Source organism: Panulirus ornatus, chromosome 53 (genome assembly GCF_036320965.1).
Source record: "Panulirus ornatus isolate Po-2019 chromosome 53, ASM3632096v1, whole genome shotgun sequence".
NCBI lineage: Eukaryota > Metazoa > Arthropoda > Malacostraca > Decapoda > Palinuridae > Panulirus > Panulirus ornatus.
In genome coordinates, this window is record NC_092276.1 from 16,315,526 (window position 1) to 16,330,166 (window position 14,641).

Sequence of the window (14,641 nt, forward strand, 5' to 3'; positions counted from 1 at the left end):
TCGCCAGACCATTACAATTAAGTTTGACGGCGCCCCAAGGGTAGTCATACGTAAAGCTGAACTCTGGAACTTTTCTTCTAGCTAACAACAGACAATATCAATTGGGAATTTCTCTAACCATACATAGGTCGTCCAGACTTCAACATTCACTCTGGAAGTTTGGTTTTGGCTAAACCCCAGTTGAGAATCTGTTGTCACTAGCGTATAATGAGGTTAGATAATTAGCAAATGAATATTATGGAAATTAACCAAATTGGTGATATAGACAATTTTAGAAATGGAATATTTTTTTTCAACACGAAAATATATTAGCATAAGGAATATTTATAATGAGATTGTCATGCAAATCAGTAAAAGTTGAAAAAATAGACCAAAAAAAATCCCCCTGAAATGTCAAGAAAAATTCCAGAAGATTTTTATTTGTTGAACATTTTTGATTTTATTCAGAATATCATAATAGGTATTATAAGGCATGCTGAATGAATATATTTGGTCAAAAACACGCGATTAAGTAAACTGTTTGACTTATTATCTGATAAACATTAAGATAATTAACCCACTTGTTGCTAAGGAAAAAAAAATATGAGACTTTCGTACAAATAAAAAAAAGTTGAAATGTTCACCAAAATCCCATAAAATATTAAGGAAAATACCTGATTTTTTCATGGTATTTTGAACATCTTAGTTTTGTTCAAAATCTCACCATAGGTGCTATTAGGAACGCTGAAAAAGACTTGCAAATTAATTACTGAAGTAATTAATTGCTAATAAGAAAAATATTAGGAAATGAAATTTTTCTCATTGGAAAATGTAATTCAGCATAACGAATAACATCTATATTAACATTTTCATACAAATCCGAAAAAGTTAAAAGGAAAAAATTCCGAAAATCCCATCAAAACGTTAAGCAAAATTGATGATTTTTCAAAAGTTTTTGAACATTCTATTTTCTTCGAAATCTCAACGGGTGTAATTAAGTTGTCGAAATAAGCATCTGTTGTCAAAAACAATTCGTTTAAGAAATCGATTAATTAGCTAATGAATATTAAGGTAATTTACCCAATTGTTAATATAGGAAATATCAAGAAATGAATTCTTTTTTAATTCGAAATTCTTAATAAGCATAATGAATAACATCTATATTAACATTATCATGCAAATCCAAACGAGATGAAAAATTCCCAAAAATTCCCACCGAAATGTCGAGCAAGATCCATTTTTTTTTTCAAGGTTGTCTAATATTTTCAGTTTTATTCAGAATATCACAGTAGGCGCTAATAGGAATACTAAATGAAAATCAGCTGTCAAAAACTAACTATTGGGTTAATTATTTGAGTAGATATCTGATAAATGATAAGGTAAATATATCCCAAATGTTAATATGGAACATATTAGGAATTGTAGTATTTTCACTCGAAATTCTTAATCTGCATAAAGAATAACATTCATCAAGAAATTTACATAGAAATTAGAAAAATTTGAAACTTTCACCAAAATCTTACTAAAATATTAAGCAAAGTACTTGATTTTTTCAAGATGTCTTTAACTTCTTAGATTTTTTGTTTACAGTAGCTACACTGACTAAGACTCTGCTCTCAAAACCTTATAATTACGTTAATTAGTTGAACGATCAGCAAATGAATGTTAAGGTAAATAACACATAGGGAAAACATGAGGAAATGGAATAGTTAGCTCAAAATTCTTATTCAACATAATATATAACCTATCGTGACATTTTCATACAAATCCGAAAAAGTTGAAAATTTACCCCAAAATCCCACCAGAAAGTCGAGCAAAATTTCTGACATTTTCAAGTTTTTTGAACACCTTCGATTTTGTTCATAATCTTACAATGGTTGCAGTTAAGGTGTCTTATGAGAATCTGTAGTCAAGAACTTACAATTACTTTAATAAGTCGAGCAATTAGCCAAAGGGGCTTCAAAGTAAAGCTTCACTTTGGAGTTTTTCTTCTGGCTGGCGCAAGACGACTCTAATGGCGTTTGGCGAGGCTACAGGGGCTTCAAAGCAAAGCTTCACTTGGGAATTTTCCTTTGGCTAGCGCTAGGCGATTTCAGTGTCGTATCGCGCCGCTAAAGGGGCTTCAAAGTAAAGCTTCACCTTTGGATTTTTCCTCTGCCGAGCGCCAGACGATTTCGTGGCGTTTAGCGCAGCCAAAAGGGGCTTCAGATTAAAGCTTCCCTTTGTGGCTTTTCTTCTGGCTGGCGCCAGTCGATTCTAATGCCTTTTGGCCCTCCAGCAGGTAGCAGATATTGCTGACTACAGCAGGTCTTGCAGCGAGGTAGCAGATGGTGCTGACTACAGCAGGTCTTGCAGCAAGGTAGCAGATGGTGCTGACTACAGCAGGTCTTGCAGCGAGGTAGCAGATGGTGCTGACTACAGCAGGTCTTGCAGCGAGGTAGCAGATGGTGCTGACTACAGCAGGTCTTGCAGCGAGGTAGCATTGAAGGGATATGTCACAATTACCGCTAGTCGTAGCGGATGGCTGGGTTTTCCATTCCCTCCTTAGCGATTCTGACATCCACACACGACGTAGGCGAAGCAAAGTTGTGTTCACCTCACAACCCAGACATGACTCACAACTGGTCTGGACTCACAACTGGTCTATAGCGGCGGTTAATTACAACCCAGACGTGACCCAGGACTCACAACTGGTCTGTAGCGACGGTGGCAGACATGGGGTGAGTGAGAGCGCGGGGTTGGTCGAGGTGTTGTGGTGCAGTCTGGCCTGAGCGCCTGTGTCGTGAGGAGGTATCGTTGCGCCAGGCCAGCCCCTCCTGCCACGCGCATCGGCCTCACCTGAAGAAACTTTTGACGCCGCTCGTGAAAGGGAAACTTAACATCTTGAATTACATTCAGTGAGGTAAAGATTAACGATGGAAAGATTACATTTATTCAACTCTTGATCGTGGTAACTAATGATTACATTTGTGGTGAACACGTAAACTTGTGATCTTCGAGGTACCATACCTTGAGATAACAATTATTATGATTGACAAGAAAACCTTGTGTTAAATACCGTGTTAACGGATGTTAATCAGAAAATATTCTCAACAAACTTTCTCATGTTAAATGAAATGGCATTGTGAATGTCGTTATGTAGTTGTTGATGTGAAACCTCGCTCTGGAGCCTCCCCTGCTGGTGTAGGACCCCCAAGACTGGGTCTAGAGGTGCCCCTTGCTGGTGTAGGACCCCCAAGCCTGGGTCTGGAGGTGCCCCTGCTGGTGTAGGACCCCCAAGCCTGGGTCTAGAGGTGCCCCTGCTGGTGTAGGACCCCCAAGCCTGGGTCTAGAGGTGCCCCTGCTGGTGTAGGACCCCCAAGCCTGGGTCTGGAGGCGCCCCTGCTGGTGTAGGACCCCCAAGCCTGGGTCTGGAGGTGCCCCTGCTGGTGTAGGACCCTCAAGCCTGGGTCTGGAGGTGCCCCTGCTGGTGTAGGACCCCCAAGCCTGGGTCTAGAGGTGCCCCTGCTGGTGTAGGACCCCCAAGCCTGGGTCTAGAGGTGCCCCTGCTGGTGTAGGACCCCCAAGCCTGGGTCTAGAGGTGCCCCTGCTGGTGTAGGACCCCCAAGCCTGGGTCTGGAGCCTCCCCTGCTGGTGTAGGACCCACAAGCCTGGGTCTAGAGGTGCCCCTGCTGGTGTAGGACCCCCAAGCCTGGGTCTAGAGGTGCCCCTGCTGGTGTAGGACCCTCAAGCCTGGGTCTGAATCCTCCCTTGCTGGTGTAGGACTACCTTGAACGTGGATGTATTTGATCGTCAAATGACTTCAGAGGTCTTATATTTCGTCGTGAACTGATTTATATATATATATATATATATATATATATATATATATATATATATATATATATATATATATATATATCATATTTATTATACTTTGTCGCTGTCTCCCGCGTTAGCGAAGTAGCGCAAGGAAATAGACGAAAGAATTGCCCAACACACCCACATACACGTGTGTATACATACACACGTCCACACACGCACATATGCATACCTATACATTTCAACGTATATATATATATATATATATATATATATATATATATATATATATATATATATATATATATATATATTTTTTTTTTTTTTTTTTTTATACTTTGTCGCTGTCTCCCGCGTTTGCGAGGTAGCGCAAGGAAACAGACGAAAGAAATGGCCCCCCCCCCCATACACATGTACATACACACGTCCACACACGCAAATATACATACCTACACAGCTTTCCATGGTTTACCCCAGACGCTTCACACGCCTTGCTTCAATCCACTGACAGCACGTCAACCCCTGTATACCACATGACTCCAATTCACTCTATTTCTTGCCCTCCTTTCACCCTCCTGCATGTTCAGGCCCCGATCACACAAAATCTTTTTCACTCCATCTTTCCACCTCCAATTTGGTCTCCCTCTTCTCCTCGTTCCCTCCACCTCCGACACATATATCCTCTTGGTTAATCTCTCCTCACTCATTCTCTCCATGTGCCCAAACCATTTCAAAACACCCTCTTCTGCTCTCTCAACCACGCTCTTTTTATTTCCACACATCTCTCTTACCCTTACGTTACTTACTCGATCAAACCACCTCACACCACACATTGTCCTCAAACATCTCATTTCCAGCACATCCATCCTCCTGCGCACATCTCTATCCATAGCCCACGCCTCGCAACCATACAACATTGTTGGAACCACTATTCCCTCAAACATTCCCATTTTTGCTTTCCGAGATAATGTTCTCGACTTCCACACATTTTTCAAGGCTCCCAAAATTTTCGCCCCCTCCCCCACCCTATGATCCACTTCCGCTTCCATGGTTCCATCCGCTGACAGATCCACTCCCAGATATCTAAAACACTTCACTTCCTCCAGTTTTTCTCCATTCAAACTCACCTCCCAATTGACTTGACCCTCACCCCTACTGTACCTAATAACCTTGCTCTTATTCACATTTACTCTCAACTTTCTTCTTCCACACACTTTACCAAACTCAGTCACCAGCTTCTGCAGTTTCTCACATGAATCAGCCACCAGCGCTGTATCATCAGCGAACAACAACTGACTCACTTCCCAAGCTCTCTCATCCCCAACAGACTTCATACTTGCCCCTCTTTCCAAGACTCTTGCATTTACCTCCCTTACAACCCCATCCATAAACAAATTAAACAACCATGGAGACATCACACACCCCTGCCGCAAACCTACATTCACTGAGAACCAATCACTTTCCTCTCTTCCTACACGTACACATGCCTTACATCCTCGATAAAAACTTTTCACTGCTTCTAACAACTTATATATATATATATATATATATATATATATATATATATATATATATATATATATATATATATATATATATATATATATATGTATATATAGATATAGATATATAAATATATATACAGATATATAAATGAAGTGTGTGAAAGAAGAAAGTTAAGAGTAAATGTGAATAAGAGCAAGGTTATTAGGTACAACAGGGTTGAGGGTCAAGTCAATTGGGAGGTAAGTTTGAATGGAGAAAAACTAGAGGAAGTAAAGTGTTTTAGATATCTGGGTGTGGATCTGGCAGCGGATGGAACCATGGAAGCGGAAGTGGATCATAGGGTGGGGGAGGGGGCGAAAATCCTGGGAGCCTTGAAGAATGTGTGGAAGTCGAGTACATTATCTCGGAAAGCAAAAATGGGTATGTTTGAAGGAATAGTGGTTCCAACAATGTTGTATGGTTGCGAGGCGTGGGCTATGGATAGAGTTGTGCGCAGGAGGGTGGATGTGCCGGAAATGAGATGTTTGAGGACAATGTGTGGTGTGAGGTGGTTTGATCGAGTAAGTAACGTAAGGGTAAGAGAGATGTGTGGAAATAAAAAGAGCGTGGTTGAGAGAGCAGGAGAGGGTGTTTTGAAATGGTTTGGGCATATGGAGAGAATGAGTGAGGAAAGATTGACCAAGAGGATATATGTGTCGGAGGTGGAGGGAACGAGGAGAAGTGGGAGACCAAATTGGAAAAGATGGAGTGAAACAGATTTTGTGTGATCGGGGCCTGAACATGCAGGAGGATGAAAGGAGGGCAAGGAATAGAGTGAATTGGATCGATGTGGTATACCGGGGTTGACGTGCTGTCAGTGGATTGAATCAGGGCATGTGAATCGTCTGGGGTAAACCATGGAAAGCTGTGTAGGTATGTATATTTGCGTGTGTGGACGTGTATGGGGGTGGGTTGGGCCATTTCTTTCGTCTGTTTCCTTGCGCTACCTCGCAAACGCGGGAGACAACGACAAAGCAAAAAAAAAAAAAAAAAAAAAAAAAAAAAATATATATATATATATATATATATATATATATATATATATATATATATATATATATATATATATATATATATATATATATATATATAAACACAGATATATACATATATACACATGTACATGCTTCATACTTCCTGCCTTTATTTATTCTCGTCGCCACCCCGCCACACATGAAATGACACCCTCCCACCCCAACACGCGCGCAAGGTAACGCTAGGAAAGGACAACAAAGGCCACATTCGTTCACACTCAGTCTCTAGCTATCATGTATAATGCACCGAAACCACAGCTCCCTTTCCACATGCAGGCCCCACAAAACTTTCCATGGTTTACCCCAGACGCTTCACATTCCCTGGTTCAATCCATTGACAGCACGTCGACCCCGGGATACCACATCGTTCCAATTCACTCTGTTCCTTGCACGCCTTTCACCCTCCTCCATATTCAGGCCTCGATCGTTCAAAGTCTTTCACCTTCCATCCTTCAACCTCCAATGTGGTCTTCCACTTCTCCTCCACCTCTGACACCTATGTCCTCTTTGTCAATCTTTCCTCACTCATTCATTCTCTCCATGTGACCATAAAATTTCAATGCACACACTTCTGCTCCCCCAACCACACTCTTTTTATTACCACACATCTCTCTTACCCTTTCATTACTTACTCGATCAAACCACCTCACACCACATATTGTCCTCAAACATCTCATTTCCAACAGAGCCACCCTCCTCCGCACTATCTATGGCCCACGCCTCGCAACCATATAACATTTTTGGAACGACTATTCCTTCAAACATACCCATTTTTGCTTTCCGAGATAATGTTCTCGCCTTCCACACATTCTTCAACGCTCCCAGAACCTTCGCCCCCTCCCCCACCCTGGATGTTTTGGCTCTTAGTGAAACGAAGCTCAAGGGTAAAGGGGAAGAGTGGTCTGGGAATGTCTTGGGAGTAAAGTCAGAGGTTAGTGAGAGGGCAAGAGCAAGGGAAGGAGTAGCACTACTCCTGAAGCAGGAGTTGTGGGGATATGTGATAAAGTGTAAGAAAGTTAACTGTAGATTCTTACAGGTGGAACTGAAAGTGGATGGAGAGAGATGGGTGATTATTGGAGGGGGGGTTGCTATTTCGTGTGTGGCGGGGTGGCGACGGGAATGGATGAAGGCAGCAAGTATGGTGATGTACAAGCGTTAGATGTATATGTCTTTATGTATATGTATGTATACGTTGAAATGTATATGTATGTATATGTGCGTGTGTGGGCGTTTATGTATATACATGTGAATTTGGGTGGGTTGGGCCATTCCTCGTCTTTTTCCTTGCGCTACCTCGCTGACTCGGGAGACGGCGGTTAATTATAATAAGATAGATAATGCGCATAGAATTGAATACGACAGTATATTTAGTTATTAATCTTCTTTCTTATGTTCCCTAATTTTCTCGGTATTATTCTACCATTAGGTAGGTGCTCCAACACCAATTGTCCAAATCATCCACTGATAAGATTCGGGTGAACACAGTACATAGCACATAAAAGTAAGGGAAAACATCAAAAGCGAAACAAGTTAATAGTATCATGAAGAGTAGTATACACAATATGGAAACAAATAAAGAAAAACTTATAGTTGAGGAAACACAGGAAAATGATATCAAACGAAGGAGGCATATAGACAGTCCATTACTAAATGCACTAAGTAGGGCAAAGCGAGACCGTTATTGCCTTGACGTGGCGGTGAGGTTCGGTTGGGCTCGTCTGAATCTTTCTGATCTTCGTAGCCCAGAAATGGCAGACTCGGTAGTTTGTGGCAGGTCTGTGACGGCATTAGGCCTGCGTCCTATGAACAGGCCATCAAATACCTGTATGGCGATGGTCATGTTCATCTGAATGTTGATGACAGGGTCTTCCTCTCTTATGTGAATGGCTTCTAATATCTGTAGTCTCCTCTGATCACTGCATCTTGTAATGATTCTGGTGTTATTTACGATAATCTACCTTGTTAGCCACGTTCCACGCTAGTGTCCATGATGTTGTTTGATTCCACCTTCTTGTAAGTGGAGCGAGAAGCGGTGGCTCAGGGTGCAGGTCGTATGTCCAATGTAGTGTATGTGGTGGGGGTTGACAGTCCCTAATATTGCATCGGTCCTTGTATACCACATCAGTGCGATCCAAACTTCCAGTGCGACCTACCATATGGTTCTTTATGAGGATCGAACATGTTTCCAGATTGCAATAGTATATGATCAGACTGCTCCCCTTGTCTTCATCAGTCGCTTTACAGTTTTTAGCCAGCTTCCAGCCATTACCATCTCCTTCCTGACCTGGTTCACTGCTGCAGACTGGAGGAGGTCGTCTGTTGATGGGGATATCATCACTGCTGACCTGCAGTGAGCACTGTGGCACTGCCTAGGAAGGCTGCACTACCATTTTCTTGAGCCTTACATAAAAAAGGAAGTTGTGTGTGTGTGTGTGTGTGTGTGTGTGTGTGTGTGTGTGTGTGTGAACAGATACAAACATGTGGGTAAAAACTACCTATACAAGAAATCTTCACAATTCTACGACAGTTTCATCTACAGAAGAGCTCCCTCTGCACACAGGTGACGTAGTTAACGACACGTTCGTTGTCAGGGAAAGTTTCTGGCTCAAGCGACTGACGCCAAACACCTGCTTCTCCTCCGTCTGGTGCCTTGAGGTATGCAGTGGTTTGTTTGCTTCTTAGCCACTAACGATGTTAGGAGAACCACCACTCGTACCTGTGCTTGTTACACGTCAACAAGCTGCTTGCTTGTTAGACCGTAACTACTTGATCATTATCGTCCTTGTCAAATCCTTCGTTTATTGTCTCTCTCTCGTCTTCGTGTATCGATGTCATAAAAACTTGAGCAGAAAAGTACCAAAGTGTTTGATGGCAATATTGTAATATGTATCCAACAATATGTCTGGTGTATCTTCAGCAATATATATATGCCAACATGTCCAACTTGGCAACAACATCAACAATATGTCAGACAATGTGTCTTGTGCCTCAGTCTGAGTAGTTCAGCTTGACCTGGAGTGCCTCAGTCTGAGTGGTTTGGCTGGACCTCTCTCTCTCTCTCTCTCTCTCTCTCTCTCTCTCTCTCTCTCTCTCTCTCTCTCTCTCTCTCTCTCTCTCTCTCTCTCTCTTCACCAGTCCTTTGCCCTTCACGTGTTACGGTCCCCCGCGGAGGTGCTTGGTGACGCTGGTCGAAACAGTCCTCTCCTTCCTTCCCCTTCGCGTCCTCTCCTTCCTTCCCCTCCGCGTCCTCTCCTTCCTTCCCCTCCACGTCCTCTCCTTCCTTCCCCTTCGCGTCCTCTCCTTCCTTCCCCCCTCCGCGTCCCTCCTTCCTTCCCCCCCCCACCCCGCGTCCTCTCCTTCCTTCCCCCCCCCACCCCGCGTCCTCTCCTTCCTTCCCCCTCCGCGTCCTCTCCTTCCTTCCCCCTCCGCGTCCTCTCCTTCCTTCCCCTCCACGTCCTCTCCTTCCTTCCCCTCCGCGTCCTCTCCTTCCTTCCCCCTCCACGTCCTCTCCTTCCTTCCCCCTCCGCGTCCTCTCCTTCCTTCCCCCTCTGCGTCCTCTCCTTCCTTCCCCCTCCGCGTCCTCTCCTTCCTTCCCCTCCACGTCCTCTCCTTCCTTCCCCCTCCGCGTCCTCTCCTTCCTTCCCCTCCACGTCCTCTCCTTCCTTCCCCCTCCACTTCCTCTCCTTCCTTCCCCCTCCGTGTCCTCTCCTTCCTTCCCCCTCCGCATCCCCTCCTTCCTTCCCCTCTACGTCCTGGTCTGATCCACCGAGCCATAAGAAGGCCGTCTTGAGTCCTTTTTTCCTTTCACAGATCCTGAGATGTCGACCTGTTTTCCTTTCCCTGAGACAACACAGGATTGAAAGCAGTGGTTCCTCTCCCTCGCTGAAGGTGTTTCCGCTCCCGTGCAGGTGACATCCCCACACACCCACACACACACACCCACACCCACACACACACACCCACACACACACACACACACACACCCACACACACACCCACACCCACACACACACACACACACACCCACACACACACACACACACCCACACACACCCACACACCCACACACACAAACCTGACGAAGGCAGCCATAGGTTTGTTGGTCCAGATCAAGAGAGCCAAAGTGTATATGACGTCGGAGACGTGGTTACTAACACCGTCTCCTCCTGCACCTCACATCTCACCTGAGGGCAGGTGAGACGCCCCGAGACGGGTGCTATGGCTCTCCGTCCACGGTAATGTCAAGTGACAGGAGGTAGTGGCGCCCTGTCACCTGACTCACCTCCCGTCTATATCCTCCTCCATTTCTGTCAGGTCCCTCTGTCTTCTCTCAGGTCCCTCTGTCTTCTCTCAGTTCCCTCTTGTCTTCTCTCAGGTCCCTCTTGTCTTCTCTCAGGTCCCTCTTGTCTTCTCTCAGGTCCCACTTGTCTTCTCTCAGGTCCCTCTTGTCTTCTCTCAGGTCCCTCTTGTCTTCTCTCAGGTCCCTCTTGTCTTCTCTCAGGTCCCTCTTGTCTTCTCTCAGGTCCCTCTGTCTTCTCTCAGGTCCCTCAGTCTTCTCTCAGGTCCCTCTGTCTTCTCTCAGGTCCCTCTTGTCTTCTCTCAGGTCCCTCTTGTCTTCCCTCAGGTCCCTCAGTCTTCTCTCAGGTCCCTCTGTCTTCTCTCAGGTCCCTCTTGTCTTCTCTCAGGTCCCTCTGTCTTCTCTCAGGTCCCTCTTGTCTTCTCTCAGGTCCCTCTGTCTTCTCTCAGGTCCATCAGTCTTCTCTCAGGTCCCTCTGTCTTCTCTCTGGTCCCTCTGTCTTCTCTCACGTCCCTCTGTCTTCTCTCAGGTCCCTCGGTCTTCTCTCAGGTCCCTCTTGTCTTCTTTCAGGTCCCTCTTGTCTTCTCTCAGGTCCCTCGGTCTTCTCTCAGGTCCCTCTGTCTTCTCTCAGGTCCCTTGGTCTTCTCTCAGGTCCCTCTGTCTTCTCTCAGGTCCCTCCTGTCTTCTTTCAGGTCCCTCTGTCTTCTCTCAGGTCCCTCTGTCTTCTCTCAAGTCCCTCTGTCTTCTCTCAAGTCCCTCTGTCTTCTCTCAGGTCCTTCTGTCTTCTCTCAGGTCCCTCTTGTCTTCTCTCAGGTCCCTCTTGTCTTCTCTCAGGTCCCTCTTGTCTTCTCTCAGGTCCCTCCTGTCTTCTCTCAGGTCCCTCTTGTCTTCTCTCAGGTCCCTCTTGTCTTCTCTCAGGTCCCACTTGTCTTCTCTCTGGTCCCTCTTGTCTTCTCTCAGGTCCCACTTGTCTTCTCTCAGGTCCCTCTTGTCTTCTCTCAGGTCCCTCTTGTCTTCTCTCAGGTCCCACTTGTCTTCTCTCTGGTCCCTCTTGTCTTCTCTCAGGTCCCACTTGTCTTCTCTCTGGTCCCTCTTGTCTTCTCTCAGGTCCCACTTGTCTTCTCTCTGGTCCCTCTTGTCTTCTCTCAGGTCCCTCTTGTCTTCTCTCAGGTCCCACTTGTCTTCTCTCAGGTCCCTCTTGTCTTCTCTCAGGTCCCTCCTGTCTTCTCTCAGGTCCCTCTTGTCTTCTCTCAGGTCCCACTTGTCTTCTCTCAGGTCCCTCTTGTCTTCTCTCAGGTCCCACTTGTCTTCTCTCAGGTCCCTCTTGTCTTCTCTCAGGTCCCACTTGTCTTCTCTCAGGTCCCACTTGTCTTCTCTCAGGTCCCTCTTGTCTTCTCTCAGGTCCCTCTTGTCTTCTCTCAGGTCCCTCTTGTCTTCTCTCAGGTCCCTCTTGTCTTCTCTCAGGTCCCTCAGTCTTCTCTCAGGTCCCACTTGTCTTCTCTCTGGTCCCTCTTGTCTTCTCTCAGGTCCCACTTGTCTTCTCTCAGGTCCCACTTGTCTTCTCTCAGGTCCCACTTGTCTTCTCTCAGGTCCCTCTTGTCTTCTCTCAGGTCCCACTTGTCTTCTCTCAGGTCCCTCTTGTCTTCTCTCAGGTCCCTCTTGTCTTCTCTCAGGTCCCACTTGTCTTCTCTCAGGTCCCTCTTGTCTTCTCTCAGGTCCCACTTGTCTTCTCTCAGGTCCCTCTTGTCTTCTCTCTGGTCGTCTCCACGTCGTCCTCGTACAGTGGTCTCCTGGTCGTCTCCACGTCGTCCTCGTACAGTGGCATCCTGGTCGTGTCCACGTCGTCCTCGTACAGTGGCATCCTGGTCGTCTCCACGTCGTCCTCGTACAGTGGCATCCTGGTCGTCTCCACGTCGTCCTCGTACAGTGACATCCTGGTCGTCTCCACGTCGTCCTCGTACAGTGGCATCCTGGTCGTCTCCACGTCGTCCTCGTACAGTGGCATCCTGGTCGTCTCCACGTCGTCCTCGTACAGTGGCATCCTCGTCGTCTCCACGTCGTCCTCGTACAGTGGCATCCTGGTCGTCTCCACGTCGTCCTCGTACAGTGGCATCCTGGTCGTCTCTACGTCGTCCTCGTACAGTGGTCTCCTGGTCGTCTCCACGTCGTCCTCGTACAGTGGCATCCTGGTCGTCTCCACGTCGTCCTCGTACAGTGGCATCCTGGTCGTCTCCACGTCGTCCTCGTACAGTGGTCTCCTGGTCGTCTCCACGTCGTCCTCGTACAGTGGTCTCCTGGTCGTGTCCACGTCGTCCTCGTACAGTGGCATCCTGGTCGTCTCCAGCCTCTGGTACGCAGATAACGACCTGGCCAGCCTACGGCAGTTGGCTCGTTCACGACCCCGTCCCATCACCACTAACAACCACGAACCATTTAACGACGTCTGGGGCTCTGTGTCATCCCTTTGGCCGGGGTGGGTTTTGTGTGACCCTGGTACAACAGGTGGGCCTTATAGCCAGCCAGTGTGGTATAGCACTGTCTTAGGAGACAGCAAGCCAAGGCCAAGGTGATGTAGACGCGTAGGGCCAGGGTAATGTAGAAGTGCAACAGACACTCTGCCCTCCAGACAACAGACACTCCTCCCTCCAGACAACAGACACTCTGCCCTCCAGACAACAGACACTCTGCCCTCCAGACAACAGACACTCTGCCCTCCAGACAACAGACAATCTTCCCTCCAGACAACAGACACTCCTCCCTCCAGACAACAGACAATCTTCCCTCCAGACAACAGACAATCTTCCCTCCAGACAACAGACACTCTGCCCTCCAGACAACAGACAGTCTGCCCTCCAGACAACAGACAATCTTCCCTCCAGACAACAGACAATCTTCCCTCCAGACAACAGACACTCCTCCCTCCAGACAACAGACAATCTTCCCTCCAGACAACAGACACTCTGCCCTCCAGACAACAGACACTCCTCCCTCCAGACAACAGACAATCTTCCCTCCAGACAACAGACAATCTTCCCTCCAGACAACAGACAATCTTCCCTCCAGACAACAGACACTCTGCCCTCCAGACAACAGACAATCTTCCCTCCAGACAACAGACACTCCTCCCTCCAGACAACAGACACTCCTCCCTCCAGACAACAGACACTCTGCCCTCCAGACAACAGACACTCCTCCCTCCAGACAACAGACAGTCTGCCCTCCAGACAACAGACAGTCTGCCCTCCAGACAACAGACAGTCTGACCTCCAGACAACAGACAATCTTCCCTCCAGACAACAGACAGTCTGCCCTCCAGACAACAGACAATCTTCCCTCCAGACAACAGACAGTCTGCCCTCCAGACAACAGACAATCTTCCCTCCAGACAACAGACAGTCTGCCCTCCAGACAACAGACAATCTTCCCTCCAGACAACAGACAATCTTCCCTCCAGACAACAGACAATCTTCCCTCCAGACAACAGACAATCTTCCCTCCAGACAACAGACAGTCTGCCCTCCAGACAACAGACACTCTGCCCTCCAGACAACAGACAATCTTCCCTCCAGACAACAGACACTCTGCCCTCCAGACAACAGACAATCTTCCCTCCAGACAACAGACAATCTTCCCTCCAGACAACAGACACTCTGCCCTCCAGACAACAGACAATCTTCCCTCCAGACAACAGACAATCTTCCCTCCAGACAACAGACACTCTGCCCTCCAGACAACAGACAATCTTCCCTCCAGACAACAGACAATCTTCCCTCCAGACAACAGACAGTCTGCCCTCCAGACAACAGACAATCTTCCCTCCAGACAACAGACACTCTGCCCTCCAGACAACAGACAATCTTCCCTCCAGACAACAGACAATCTTCCCTCCAGACAACAGACACTCTGCCCTCCAGACAACAGACAATCTTCCCTCCAGACAACAGACAATCTTCCCTCCAGACAACAGACACTCTGCCCTCCAGAC

The 14,641-nt window shown here is 46.8% G+C and overlaps 1 long non-coding RNA gene across 1 annotated transcript in view; it reads left to right on the forward strand.

Annotated features, from left to right (window-relative positions):
- Positions 1-2,751: 2,751 nt before the first annotated feature.
- Positions 2,752-14,641, forward strand: part of LOC139765269 (uncharacterized) — a 30,039-nt gene continuing 18,149 nt past the window's right edge. Inside the window, exon 1 of the long non-coding RNA XR_011716629.1 lies at positions 2,752-2,881. This is a non-coding gene — a long non-coding RNA (uncharacterized lncRNA). The remainder of the gene's footprint in view (positions 2,882-14,641) is intronic.